At 37.5% G+C, this 12,775-nt stretch overlaps 1 protein-coding gene and 1 long non-coding RNA gene across 2 annotated transcripts in view; one reads left to right on the top strand and one right to left on the bottom strand.

The window, feature by feature from the left end:
• Positions 1-12,775, bottom strand: part of TACR1 (tachykinin receptor 1) — a 143,182-nt gene that overhangs the window by 36,082 nt on the left and 94,325 nt on the right. The window lies entirely within an intron of this gene.
• Positions 1-12,775, top strand: part of LOC119259110 (uncharacterized) — a 159,796-nt gene that overhangs the window by 18,327 nt on the left and 128,694 nt on the right. Inside the window, exon 3 of the long non-coding RNA XR_005128403.2 lies at positions 8,932-9,064. This is a non-coding gene — a long non-coding RNA (uncharacterized LOC119259110). The remainder of the gene's footprint in view (positions 1-8,931; positions 9,065-12,775) is intronic.

A 12,775-nucleotide genomic window follows, 5' to 3' on the forward strand; every position in this document is an offset into this window, starting at 1 on the left:
AGAGAGAGAGAGAGAGGGAGGGAGAAAGAGCATAGATACTAGGACAATTGTTTCAAAATTTAAAAACATAAGTGGAGTCCTTTCGTCAAAGGAAATCATATGTAGAAGGTCTTGCTTTGGCAAGTTTTTTAGAGAGTTGAAATGTATGACTATGTGGACACCTTACTGGGGGCAGAGATTGTTAGAGCCTTAGCTGATAGATTAGGAGAGGCCAAGAGAGGTTAAATTTTTATGTAGAAGCTGGAAGCAGTGAAGGGAAACCTGGGTTTAAAGGCTTGGCTTTGTCACCACCACCATTCCATGGTACACTAAGGGTTTTATGAATATCAAAAGAAATACAATTCTAGACAGTACAATTCTATGAATATCAAAAGAAATACAATTCTAGAAAGTACAGCACACTGCCTGCCTTGAAATAAATGCACCAAACATGGCAGGCCATCACCATCCTCATGTTCATCAAAATTATCATCATCATCATCATCATTCATTCATTTTATTGTCTATATTGCATCATTTTGGTAACAGGAAAATGTGAGGACTTATCACCTGCATTTGCTAAAACATATGTGCTCCCTGCCTCATTCAGATCTGCTCAAAGTTCACTTCTCAGAGACCCTATCAGATTATCCCACTGCAAAGTGCGAGCTACTCCTTCCCCACTCCTGAGTTCCCATTCCCCTATTCCCCTATTCTGCTTTTTCTTTTTTCCCCATTGCACTTTTCACCTTCTAACATGGTATATCATTTATTTATTATTTATCTGCTGTCTTTTTTGTCTTCCTTTGCTAGAAAGTCAGCATAACATGGGCATCCCCCTGTCTATAACATTCCTCTCTCCCTTCAAGTTTCAATCAAGTCCCAACCTTCTTTCCTGGTTCTGGTTTGCATCAATTCAGCCTCTTCCTGATCGCTCATGGAAGAAATTGTTTTATCCCATGTATTTTGGCCTTTGATAGAATTTTGTCTTGTAATCTTCCATTTCTGATGTGCTTGGAGGTGGAAAAGTAATTGCCCACTGGGCTTCTACTCCTGACTGCCGTTACTCAGCCGTGATCTTGAGAAATTACCCAAACACTCCGGACCTCACTCTTCATTTTACAATAAGGAATTGATGATATTCAAATTCCCCAGATTTCACGTTCTAAGAGTTCATAAGCAGTTTGACAACAGGGTTCCTGTTCAATAATAACAGGGACAATTCCCATTCACAAGTGCTTGCTGAATTGATTCCAGTCCTCTCATCCAGGGAGGTTCTATTATATCCATTATGCAGATGAGGAAACTAATAGAACTGATATTTTTAAAAAAATACCTTGTCTAAGTGACTCTGTGAATGAGACAGGGTTCTATATGGAGTCTGTACTTCAAAATGTGTGTCCTTTTCTCTCCCAACACCACCCTTTGTCTTAGATTTTGTTTACACACATTTGGCCATGAATGAGAGACACGGGCACAATAAATAGTCTTAGGTAAACTCACAATTGTGCTTCAGAACTCAAGAAGAGGAATCTATTTGCATTTTCTCGCTTGGCTCTGACAACTGTCTCCTGTGTGGGCTGGCCTGTACCCTTGGGGGTTCCTTGATGATGGCATAGGAAGAAGTTCTTCACTCACTAGTGGATGACAGTGGACAGGTTACATAAGTTCTGCATTCCTCAGTTTACAAATTACATAAGGGCTATAATACCTACTTCAGAACTGTTGGGGAAAATTTAAATGATGAAATGAATATAATATCTGTGTGTGGTGTTTAAATTTTTTTTATTGTGGTAAAGTACATACGGCATAGTATTGGTATTTACCATCTCAACCATTCTTAAGTATAGAGCTCAGGTGTATTAAAAACATTCATTTTGTTATATAGCTGTCACTAGCATCCATCTCCAGAACTTTTTTCATCTTGCAAAATGAACACTCCATACATGGTGTTTGTTTTTGTTCCAACTCAAACTTGATGCAGAACTCAGCACACCTCACCATTCTCTCAGAAAAATGCCCATCCACCCACCTACCTAGACACATACCCTGATGATTTTACAGGGTAATAGGAGAGAGGTTTACATCACACATACTGTAGCAAACAACTCAAAACCCCCACTCTGAGTCACCTTACCCTACACACTGCCAAGCCTTGCTGCTTCCTGACCCTCTTCCCATCCTTCTCCAAACCTCAAATAAAGGCAAACATCAGAAATACTGGGGTTTCAGTTCCAGAATAGCACAATGACGTGAATATCACAATAAAGCAAATTGCATAAATATTTAGGTTTTCCCAGTGCATATAAAAGCTATGTTTGCACCATACCGTGGTTTTTTTTAAGTGTGTAATAATAGCACTATATGTAAAAAAAAAGGGCATGCCTCTATTTAAAAAATACTGCTAATAAATGCAAAACAACAAATCATAACTTATTTGCTAGTGGAGGGTCTTGTCTCAGTGTTGACAGCTGCGAGATGGTTGCTGAAGTTTAGAGAATGTGGCAATTTCTTAAAATAAGACAACAATGAACTTTGCAGCATCATTTGATTCTTCCTTTCATGAAAGATGATTTTGGATAGTGTTTTACCCAGAGTAGAATTTCTTTCAAAATTGGAGTCAGTCCTCTCAAACCTTGCTGCTGCTTTGTCTACTAAGTTTATGTACTATTCTAAATCCTTTGTTGTCATTTCAACAGTGTTCACAGCATCTTCACAAGGAGTAGATTCCATCTCAAGAACCCACTTTCTTTGTTCATCTATAAGAAGCAACTTCTCATCCATTCAAGTTTACCATGAAATTGCAGCAGTTCAATCACATGTCTTGCTCTACCTCTAATTCTAGTTCTCTTATTATTTCTACTATATTCATAATTACTTTATTCATGGGAGTCTTGAATCCTTACAGGTCATCCATGAGGGTTGGAATCAATTTCTTCCAAACTTCTATTAATGCTGACAATATTTTGATCTCCTCCCATGAATTTTCTTCATGGCATTTAGAATGGTGAACCTTTCCAAAAGGTTTTTCAGTTGACTTTGTCTAGAGGAATCACTGCCTATAGCAGCTTAATCTTAGAAAATATATTTCTTAAATCATAAAACTAGAACATCAGAATTAATCCTTGATCCGTGAGCTTCAGAATGGGTATTATTTTAGCAGACATGATCTCCATCAGAGCTCTTGGGTAACCAGGTACATTGTTAATGAACAGTGATGTTTTGAAAACAATTTTTTTCTTTAGCAATTTTTTTCTTCAGATCTCAACAGTGGATTTAAGATGTTCTCTTAATCATTTTGTAAACAGATGTACTGTCATCCAAGCTTTGTTTTTCCATTTGTAGAGCATGGGCAGAGTAGATTTAGCATCATTCCTAAAAGGGCCTAGGATTTTTGGAATGGTAAATAAGCATTGGCTTCAAATTAAAATCACCAATTGCTTTAACTTCTAACAGGACAGTTAACCTGTCCTTTGTAGCTTTGAAGATAATTATTGATATCTCTCTAGCTATTAAAGTCCTAGATAATATTGTCTGCCAAAATAAGCCATTTCACATACATTGAAAATCTTGTTTAGTGTAACCACCTTTATCCATGATCTTCGTTGAATATTTTGAGTAATTTGCTGCAACTTCCACTTTAGCACTTATCACTTCACCTTGCACTTTGATATCATGGTGATCTTCTTTCCTTAAACCTTATGAACTAATCTCTTCTAGCTTCAAGCATTTCTTCTGTATCTTTACCTTTTCAGACTTCATATAGAATTGAAGAGAGTTAGGGCTTTGCTCTGGAATAGACTTTGGCTTAAGGAAATGTTACAACTGATTTGCTCAATCAAGACCACTCAAACTTTCTATATATCAGAAATAAGGCTGTTTTGCTTGCTTTATCATTTGTTCACTAGAATAGTGCTTTAAATTTCCTTCAAGAATGTTTTCTTTGCATTCTCAGCTTGGCTAACTATTTAGCACAAGAGGCCTAGCTTTTGACCTATATTGGCTTCCAATATGTCTTCCTCACTAAGCTTAATCATTTCTAATTTTTAATTTAAAGTGAAAGACGTGTGACTATTAATTTCACTTGAACACTTACAGCCCATCATAGGGTTATAAACTGGCCTGATTTCAATACTGATATGTCTCAGGGAATAGAGAGGCGCAAGGAGAGGGAGAGAGGTGGAGGAATGCTAGTCGGTGGAGCAGTTGGAACGTATACCAACATTTATCCATTGGGTTCATTGTCTGTATCAGACAGTTAATGGTGCCCCCATATAATATAATTAATGTCAAAGATCACTGATCACACATCCATAACAGATAAAATGAAAATGAAAAAAATTGAGATATTGTAAGAATTACCAAGGTGTGAAACATAAAGGGAGGACAAACTGCTGGAAAAATAGTGCTGATAGAGTTATTTGATGCAGAGTTGCCACAGACCTTCAATTTGCAAAATATGCAATATCTGCAAAGTGTAATATAGTGAAAACTTTACCTCCCCCTTGTGACACAGAATGCAATACCACTAGCTTTAACCTTCAAACTTATGTTTGCAACTCATTATGGTGCTCCGGTGTATGTTATCATTATCATCATAAACATCATTAACTTAGAAGAATGGTGGAGAAAGACAGAGATGCTCAGAAATGGGAGAAGGGAACATTTTAATACAATTTTCAAGTGTTCTCAATGGATCTAGTGACTCTAGTGCTGGGTAAAGTAGCTATGGGGTTCAGCTTTCTAGGCTTAGAAAAATTGAGCCAACTATATCCAACAACTGAGGCTCTTCTATCCTTTCACTCATCTAGTAGAGACGGGAGTCCCAGAGTCCTACACACTTGTCATATGTGTTCCAACAGTGACACCTCCTGGTTGAGGAATACTCCAAAGACCACTTAAAATTGCCTAATGAAGGATCAGAACCCTACCCACTGGCTGATCTGTGGAGTCTTTGATAATCTTGTTTATGGAACCAATCTCACTGATCAACACTCCCTATCACAGACTGTTTGCCTGAGCCTCCTATGTCAATGTGATTACCTTTGTCTGAAGGGTTCCTTCCAAGAATTAAATGGAGATCAAATTACCCGGAAGGGAAAATATGGAAGCAATCTGAAGTTGTTGTGGAATGGAGAAGTAGAATTAAAGCATTACAATAAGAAAATTCCTAATCAGGAGTCTTCAACTACTCCCTTTTGTCTACAGGCAAACTTATTTTATGGGTAGAACTAAATTCATTTCTAATATTTTCAGAAAAATAAATCTTACTACTGATGGAGAAAGGTAATGGAGGCATAAAATGTGTATCCAGATATAGGGCTCTTTAAGAGTGCAAAGGAGGAGAGGACAGAAGTAAGGGTGAAGATGCACTTCAATTTTTACAATTTGCAACAGTCTAGGAACATCTAATCCTGGTTTTCTTTTCCTCACAAATAAACCCTCCATTTCCTCCTGCAAGAGGAGCATTTCCACGGAGCAGAGATTTACCTCAATATTGAAGATTTTAATTTACCATTTTTTCATAATATATGTCTATGAAGATCTCACAGATATCAGGACTTAGAGGTTGGACAATGGAAGGAACCAGACGGTTTGTCAATGACAGCTGTAAGCTTTCCTCTTGTAGTTAGATTTTCTACATCATTAAACTTGGAACAGAATGAATCTGATCTATTGTTAAACTCCCTGTGGAATTCTCAACAAAATGCAAGACTACACTGGTTAAAGGCGTTGATAAAAGGGCCATGAGATGGGCTCTGGAGATTAAAGGCCTTAACATTTGTGAAATACAGACAGGAGTCTATTGTTATTTAGTCTACGCATCTGTAGCATCTGCAGAATCTGTCTCTCCTTATTTGGTAGTGGCAATTCTAATCTTTGTGGATTTATTACTGGTACATTGTTGATTTTTAACACCTCAGTAACCTACCATATGGGTTGTTTGGCAGATAATATTTTTTACATAAACCAAAATGAAAATGCATACTTTATGCAAAAATGAAAAATGATGTAAGAATTATACAAAATAAAATAATATATAAAAAATAATTTTTAAGTAGGAGTAAAGAATCAACGTTGTTTGGCATTTTACTTGGGAAATTTCATGAGTTTTTCCTTTGTTAATTGATTGTGCCTGTGAAATAACAAGAAATGGGCTGGTTTTTACCTTCGACTCTTGGGACATTGCAAGTGATGTAGTTCAAAACTCCCTTTCTACAAATGAGGCCCATAGAGAGGTAGAGACTTACTTAGGTTAAATGGTATGTTAGAGGCAAAGCCAGAACTAGAACCCAGGTTTTCTAACTCTTAGTAGTAATGGTCATGGTTTCCTGGTTATGTCTAAGATACTTTATACCATGGGAAGATAGCACCACTTGCAAATAACTCCTTAAGATCTACTTGTGATTGCCATCACCTTCTCCTCTTGTCTAACCCCTGTCCTTCCTCAACACTCAGATCAAATGTCACCTCTTCCATGAGGGTATTCCAGACTCCCCACCTTTCAGTGAGTTCCCTCCTCTAGTGAGGAGTTGAAAACGGAGCATCGTACCATGTTGTCATCCCCAGTGACACCTAGAGCCCGACCAAACTGGACTGGGTTGGTGAAAATTTAATTATAAGGTGCTGTGGGGTGGGGGGACCTCACTGTTTTCCAAAGAGAAGGAATAACGTTGGAAATGAGAGCTAAAACATAGTGCCAGGTCCAAGTTAAGTTTCCATATACACTCTTTAAAGAGAAGTAAGATATGGACTTTATTTGGGTAATATATAAGAAAACTGAAACCAAAGCTTACATTTTCTTAATTTTCCTGTTAGGCACAAAAATTGCCCATCACCAAGAGGGTTATTCACTGATGATCAGTGACCACAGTGATGTCCAACATCTCTATAGCGGATTCTTAAAAAGAACATTTATAGTACAATATATGTCAAGTTAACATAGTTCGTGATTTTCATACTCTTCTGTGATGAGGGTATCCATGATGGTGGTGGTGGTGGTAGGGTGGTAGTACAGATGATAGGGTGTGATGGTTGTTACATAGGACTACCAAGTACACACAACTTACAAGGATAGTCAGGAATTTCCACAGACAGGGATCTTTGGGAATGGAAACCCCAAACTGAGGAAGAAGCTTAGCCAGGGTCAGTAAATTTCTCTGACTAGCTGGAATGGTAAGTGACTGGTATTGTGAGATTGTGATATACAACCTCAGAAAGGTGCAGTGGTTCACATGGTGAAGCTGGGAATACTAGGGCAGAATAGGATAAAATAAATAGGATTTTGCCCAGGATAGCAAAGAGAACTGCTACATAGCTAGGGTCATCAAGACAAACAATGAGGAATTCATTCAGCACAGTAACCTTAGAACAGAATCATTTGTGGGCCAACAGAACCCCCTTGCTCACACCACGTCCAGCTTGCTCCAAATTGATTCTTATCTTCCTACTTCTGGATTTATCCCATTAGCTAACCTAGCCTCTTGAACTTTCCTCTTAAACTTCCCTGCTCTGCTTTGAACTCCTGCAAGTAAACTTCCACCTATCTTTAGTTTTTTAGGAATGTTCCTTCTACTTCTAGCCTTACTCAAACTGTGGCTGGCCCCTAACAACCTGTGTTCTCTGTATTCTTTTGCAAATGAAGGCCATTTTTCCCCTTCTTATTCTGACAATTATTCCCCTTAGGACCAGGAGGTGGGGTGAGGGCTCCCCTGCTCATCATCCTCACTTCCGGACCACTTCCCTCTTCTGTCCTTTCAAATACCATTTTGATAAATACATATCAGGCCACATACTTCTCTCCTTCTCTTGAACCTCCTGGTCACTCTTCCATAATCACCAAGGACTTTAGGTCTGGCTTAAAATTTTTATCTGCATTCTGCTTCTGTCTCATTGCTGGAAATTCACCTTCCTTGGGGAGACCGTCCACAATTCACCATGACCACCTGTTGCTTCAAGTTTTCCTGTTCCAGGTTTTATTCTTCTTTGTTGTTAGGGTACTCTAAACTCTTCAGCTGGCTTGGTACTTCTTCCCTTCTTCCCAACCTGCCCCACCCACTACAGCACAGCACAGCGCAACACAGCACAGCACAGCACAACACACATATACACCACACTGCACCACCCCACACCAAACATACCACAACACACACCATACCCAACACACCACATATACCACACCACACACACCACACACATTATATCACATACCCTCACCACACCCTGTACCACATCACACTGCACATAACATACTACACCACATCATGCAGCACCAAATACTCAACCCCACACCACAACACACATGCACTATAGCACACCACATATATTACACCATACCACATATACCACACACACATGCACACCACAACACACTATACCACACACACCACATAAACTATATCACAGCCCCACACCTCCTCCATCATACCCCCTCCCCCCACACACGCCACACTGACCTCACTCCACCCCTTTATATACACACACATTATTTAACCATACTGAGTTTTTTCAGAGAGGCAGGATGATATATAGTGGTGAATGAGTGAGCTGCAAAGTCACACTTCCTTGATTTCAGATTCTGGTTATGCCGTTTACTAGCTGGGGAATCTTGGACAGTTAACCTACATCATTGAGCTGTTATGAGGATGAAATGAGATAAGGTATTTACATTTTTTGGCAGAGTGCCTAAATCACCAAAGGTGCTTAATGAATGTTAGTGATTATCTTTTCAAAATTCAGTTTCTTAAGGATACATACAATCTCTCTTTCAGAACAAACTGTTGCCTCTACCTGGAATTCTTTCTTTCACTAAACCCTGCATACTGCTTTGCTTCTCCTCCCTACACGATGTTTGAGTCAGACTTAACCTCTAGGATTCAGTGTTTACTTACTTGGTTAGTGGGACACTTCATGACCCCAGGTTAAGCACGCCCTTTCTTTGTTCTCTCCTAGCACTGTGGACTTTGTGACACTGCAGCATCTGCTACTGTATTTACATGGGCCTTTACTTCTCTGACTGCCCCATGGACTACCAGAGTTGAGGGTGGGGCCATTGTTGTATCTCTGGCACAGCACTTGCCATAAAGTAAGTGTTCAGAAGTATTTGCTGAGTAAATGAATGAAATGATAAATCACACTGATAACCATAGCTTTTCCCTTCTGAGAAGTCAAAAAAGAAAATTCATGGGAATTACAAAGTGATTTTGTGATTCGAAGAAACGCAAGCCCCACTTCACTAAACCTCATTGGTTGCTATGAGTATGTATCCTGAAAAGGATTACTATAAGAAAAAGAAAGGATCCTATTGCAATGAGTAAGTCATGTACTCAGAAATGCCCACTAAGACAAGGAAGTTGTCTTTAAAAAACAAATATTTCCATTAAATGAGCTCCAATATCTAAGTCCATGAATAAATGAATAAATACCACATGAATAAATGTATATTTATATACATAGTCTTGACCTCATGGAGCTCTTGAAAGTGTCTCAGGGATTGCCAGGTGCCCTCTGCTCACATTGAGAAAGACTGATCTATATATAAAAGGCACAGGTTACCAACCCCTGCTTAGTGAGAGAAAAGCTAGCAAGGAAAGATGAAGATAGAAAGTGACAAGTGTCTTATTCCTAGAAGTGAAAGTAAGGAATGAATTCTATTATTGACATTATGTTGATAAGTGTCATATTATGGTAAAAGCAATAAGGAGAATGGTTTTTAAAAACTTTCATATTACTATTTATAGAATGGAATAAAACATATTTATCTTCTAAATTACCAAAGAAAATAGTCAACAAAACCATCTGCAAAGCAAAAACAGTATAAAGAGGAAACAATAAAAGCAAGAAAGTATGAAACCAAATGACTGAACAAGATCAAATATAGTAATACATGTGTATAAATGACAATTTACATAGATGGCAAACTTTTCTATTAAAAGGAAAATGACTCCCAGGTTAATCTATAAACTTTGTTGTATGCTGTAGTATTTGCTTTTTATGAGAAAGAAAGGAAGGGAGGGAGCGAGGGAGAATGAAGAGAGTGAGAGAGTGAATGCAACTCCATATAGCTTGGTCTTTAAAATTTTTCTATGTACCTACTTGAGTCATGGAAAAATTTATAGAGTTAGATTATTTTAAAGGTAAAGAATGTTAGGGTACTTTTATATTAGTGTTACTGCAATGAAGACAATGTGGATTTAAATGTTAGATGTTTTCACTGTTTGAAAAATGAAAATGGGGCCTCCTGGGTGGCACAGCAGTTGAGCGCTGGGTTGCGAAGCTGCCCGCAGCGTCTGCAGCGCCGCCGTTTGGATCCCTGACCTCTGGGCGAGGGTCCCACATGGCACGCAGATCTCTCCTGCTGCCCGCTGCTCCCCTCAGCAGTGTATTTCGTCAGTCTGCCTGTTCTGCTTCCTGCTCTGGCTCTAGTAAATTCTCTCACCCTCCCGCGCTTCTGACTGTACCCAGTGCTTGTATAAATAAATAAATAAATCTTTAAAAAAAAAAAAAGAAAAATGAAAATAATTGGACTAAGTATTCAAGTCAGAAAATATACATTTAAATCAACTTAAAAAACCAGACAAAAAATAAAAATATGAGCAAAAGTTAATTAATAAAAAGCAGAAAGGATAAATAATCTCATTGAGCACATATTTTGGAATAAAAATAGAGGAAGCAAAACTTTTAAAATATGAAAGATGATGTATAATTACATCTTATTAAAGTTATTATGAAATACATTTTTCTTAAAATATAAATTAAGAGATTGAAAAAGCAGAAATACTAAACATAGCAGTGATAGAATTAAAAGTGTATTATAGAATCTTCCTGTAAAGGGCTCTTAGGCTGGGTGGTTTTATGGGTGAGTTTCTTTGCTAATTCCATTGCTGTTACAGAAAACAAGTCTAGTTTTTGAAAGCATTCTTAATCTAAAAGAGACCACCACACACACACACACAAAACAACAACAACAAAAAAACACAACCCAGGGCCTCCCCTGGTGGCACAGGCAGTTGAACACTGCGCTGTGAAGTTGTCCACAGCCCCTGCAGCATGGGTTCGATCCCGGCTGGCCAGCGAGAATCCCACATGGCAAGCAGTCCTCTCCTGTTGCGCCCGCTGCTCCCCTCAGCAGTGTATTTCTTCAGTCTGCCTGTTCTGTTCCCCACTCGCTCTATCTCTGGTGAATCCTCTCACCCTCCCACACATCTGGCCTGTACCCCAGATTTTGTATCAATAAATAAATCTTTAAAAAAAAGAAACAAAAAACCCACAACCCAAACTCAACAAACACAACTTTTTAACATTGATAGAAAAATCTTATTTAATGTAACTAGTCAGTATATTAAGAGCATAAAACATTATGACCAAGAAAGGAGGCTGTTGGGAAGAGAAAACTCACAGCAAGGTTACTTCTTTCATCTGTGATTAGAAGATTTGAGGAAGGACATCTACACTGCAAATCCACCTTAACTCCCCATATTGAGCTATATTTTTTAAAGATAAGTAAAAAAGAGAAAATGACTGGATATTTGGCAGATCTTAGAATGGGAATTAATCTGGGGAAGAAGGTAATGTTTCTTTGTGAAAGATCTTATTTCAAGAAGCAGGTGGAAACTGGAGATAATCCCTTATTTGTTTTTAAAACAAGATTTGAGAGGCTGTTGTGCCTATGAAAAGGGCAGCAAATATGGCTTTCAAAGGAAAACATAATTACAGAATTAAAAATGTTATGGAATCAGTGATGAGCAGATAACTCTTTTGATCTTACAATTTTCACCAGAAATGCTTGTGAATTTACCCAGAAATCAGCAAAAAGGTGGAAGAAATGGCAACCTGAGTAAAATAGTAAAGGATATGGAGAACAGATTTGAGGAAAAGAGTTTATGGATGGCAATGATTCTACTAAAGAGAGCAGGCAATTAAAAAAAATGAATTTAAAGAAAAGTTCTCTGGACTAGAAATCTGACTTTAGACGAGAAGTTATCAGTAATGATTAAAAAAAATACAATACACACCTCTAAATACATGTGTATTCTGTTGCATTTTAAAATATAAAGAATAAATAAAAATGTTAAATACATGCAGTCAGAAATCACAAATTATCTAAAATGAAAAAAATCAGCATCTTATTTGTTCACAAAACTAAATGCCAGAATTCCATGGAACGATATGACTAAAGAGTTTAGAGAGAAACTGATTGTGGTCTAATAACTCGTTGGTCAGCCAAACTGTTTTTCAGGTGCTAAAATAATGACTTTATTCCTTTTTTTTATTCCCTAGTGATTTACTTTCAAACATTTATATTTTAGAAGTGGATGCCTTAAAAATGTCACATACTGCTTTTTAAAATGCAGAGCCAGTAATAATTTATATTCAATTTGAAGAAACTTAAATTGCAGATTAGTAAAAATAAAAAATTTAGGTGATCTGCAATCCTACTTTCAATATAATAAAAACATGCACTAAACATTATTGCATATCTTTTCAGATTTCCCCCCAATAATCTAAGTACATGCATACACTTTATGAAACACACAAATGCTGCTGTACTATATCTATTACTTTGAAACCCACTTTATTCATTAATCAGAATGTCACATATTAATTAACATGGTGGTGCAGTGTTATTTTTAATGACTGCATTGTTTTTCTTTGTGTGGAAGATCCACTATTTATTTATTTATCTATTTATTTATTTATTTATTTATTTATTTATTTTTTTATTTTCAGCTAGTAAGCAGCAGAGACAGAAATCTGAACCAACTCAGAACAGAGTGACTCCAGAATTTTTCATTGC

This window comes from Talpa occidentalis, unplaced genomic scaffold (genome assembly GCF_014898055.3).
Source record: "Talpa occidentalis isolate TD23 unplaced genomic scaffold, MPIMG_talOcc4v2.1 talOcc4.5, whole genome shotgun sequence".
Classification (NCBI taxonomy): Eukaryota; Metazoa; Chordata; class Mammalia; order Eulipotyphla; family Talpidae; genus Talpa; species Talpa occidentalis.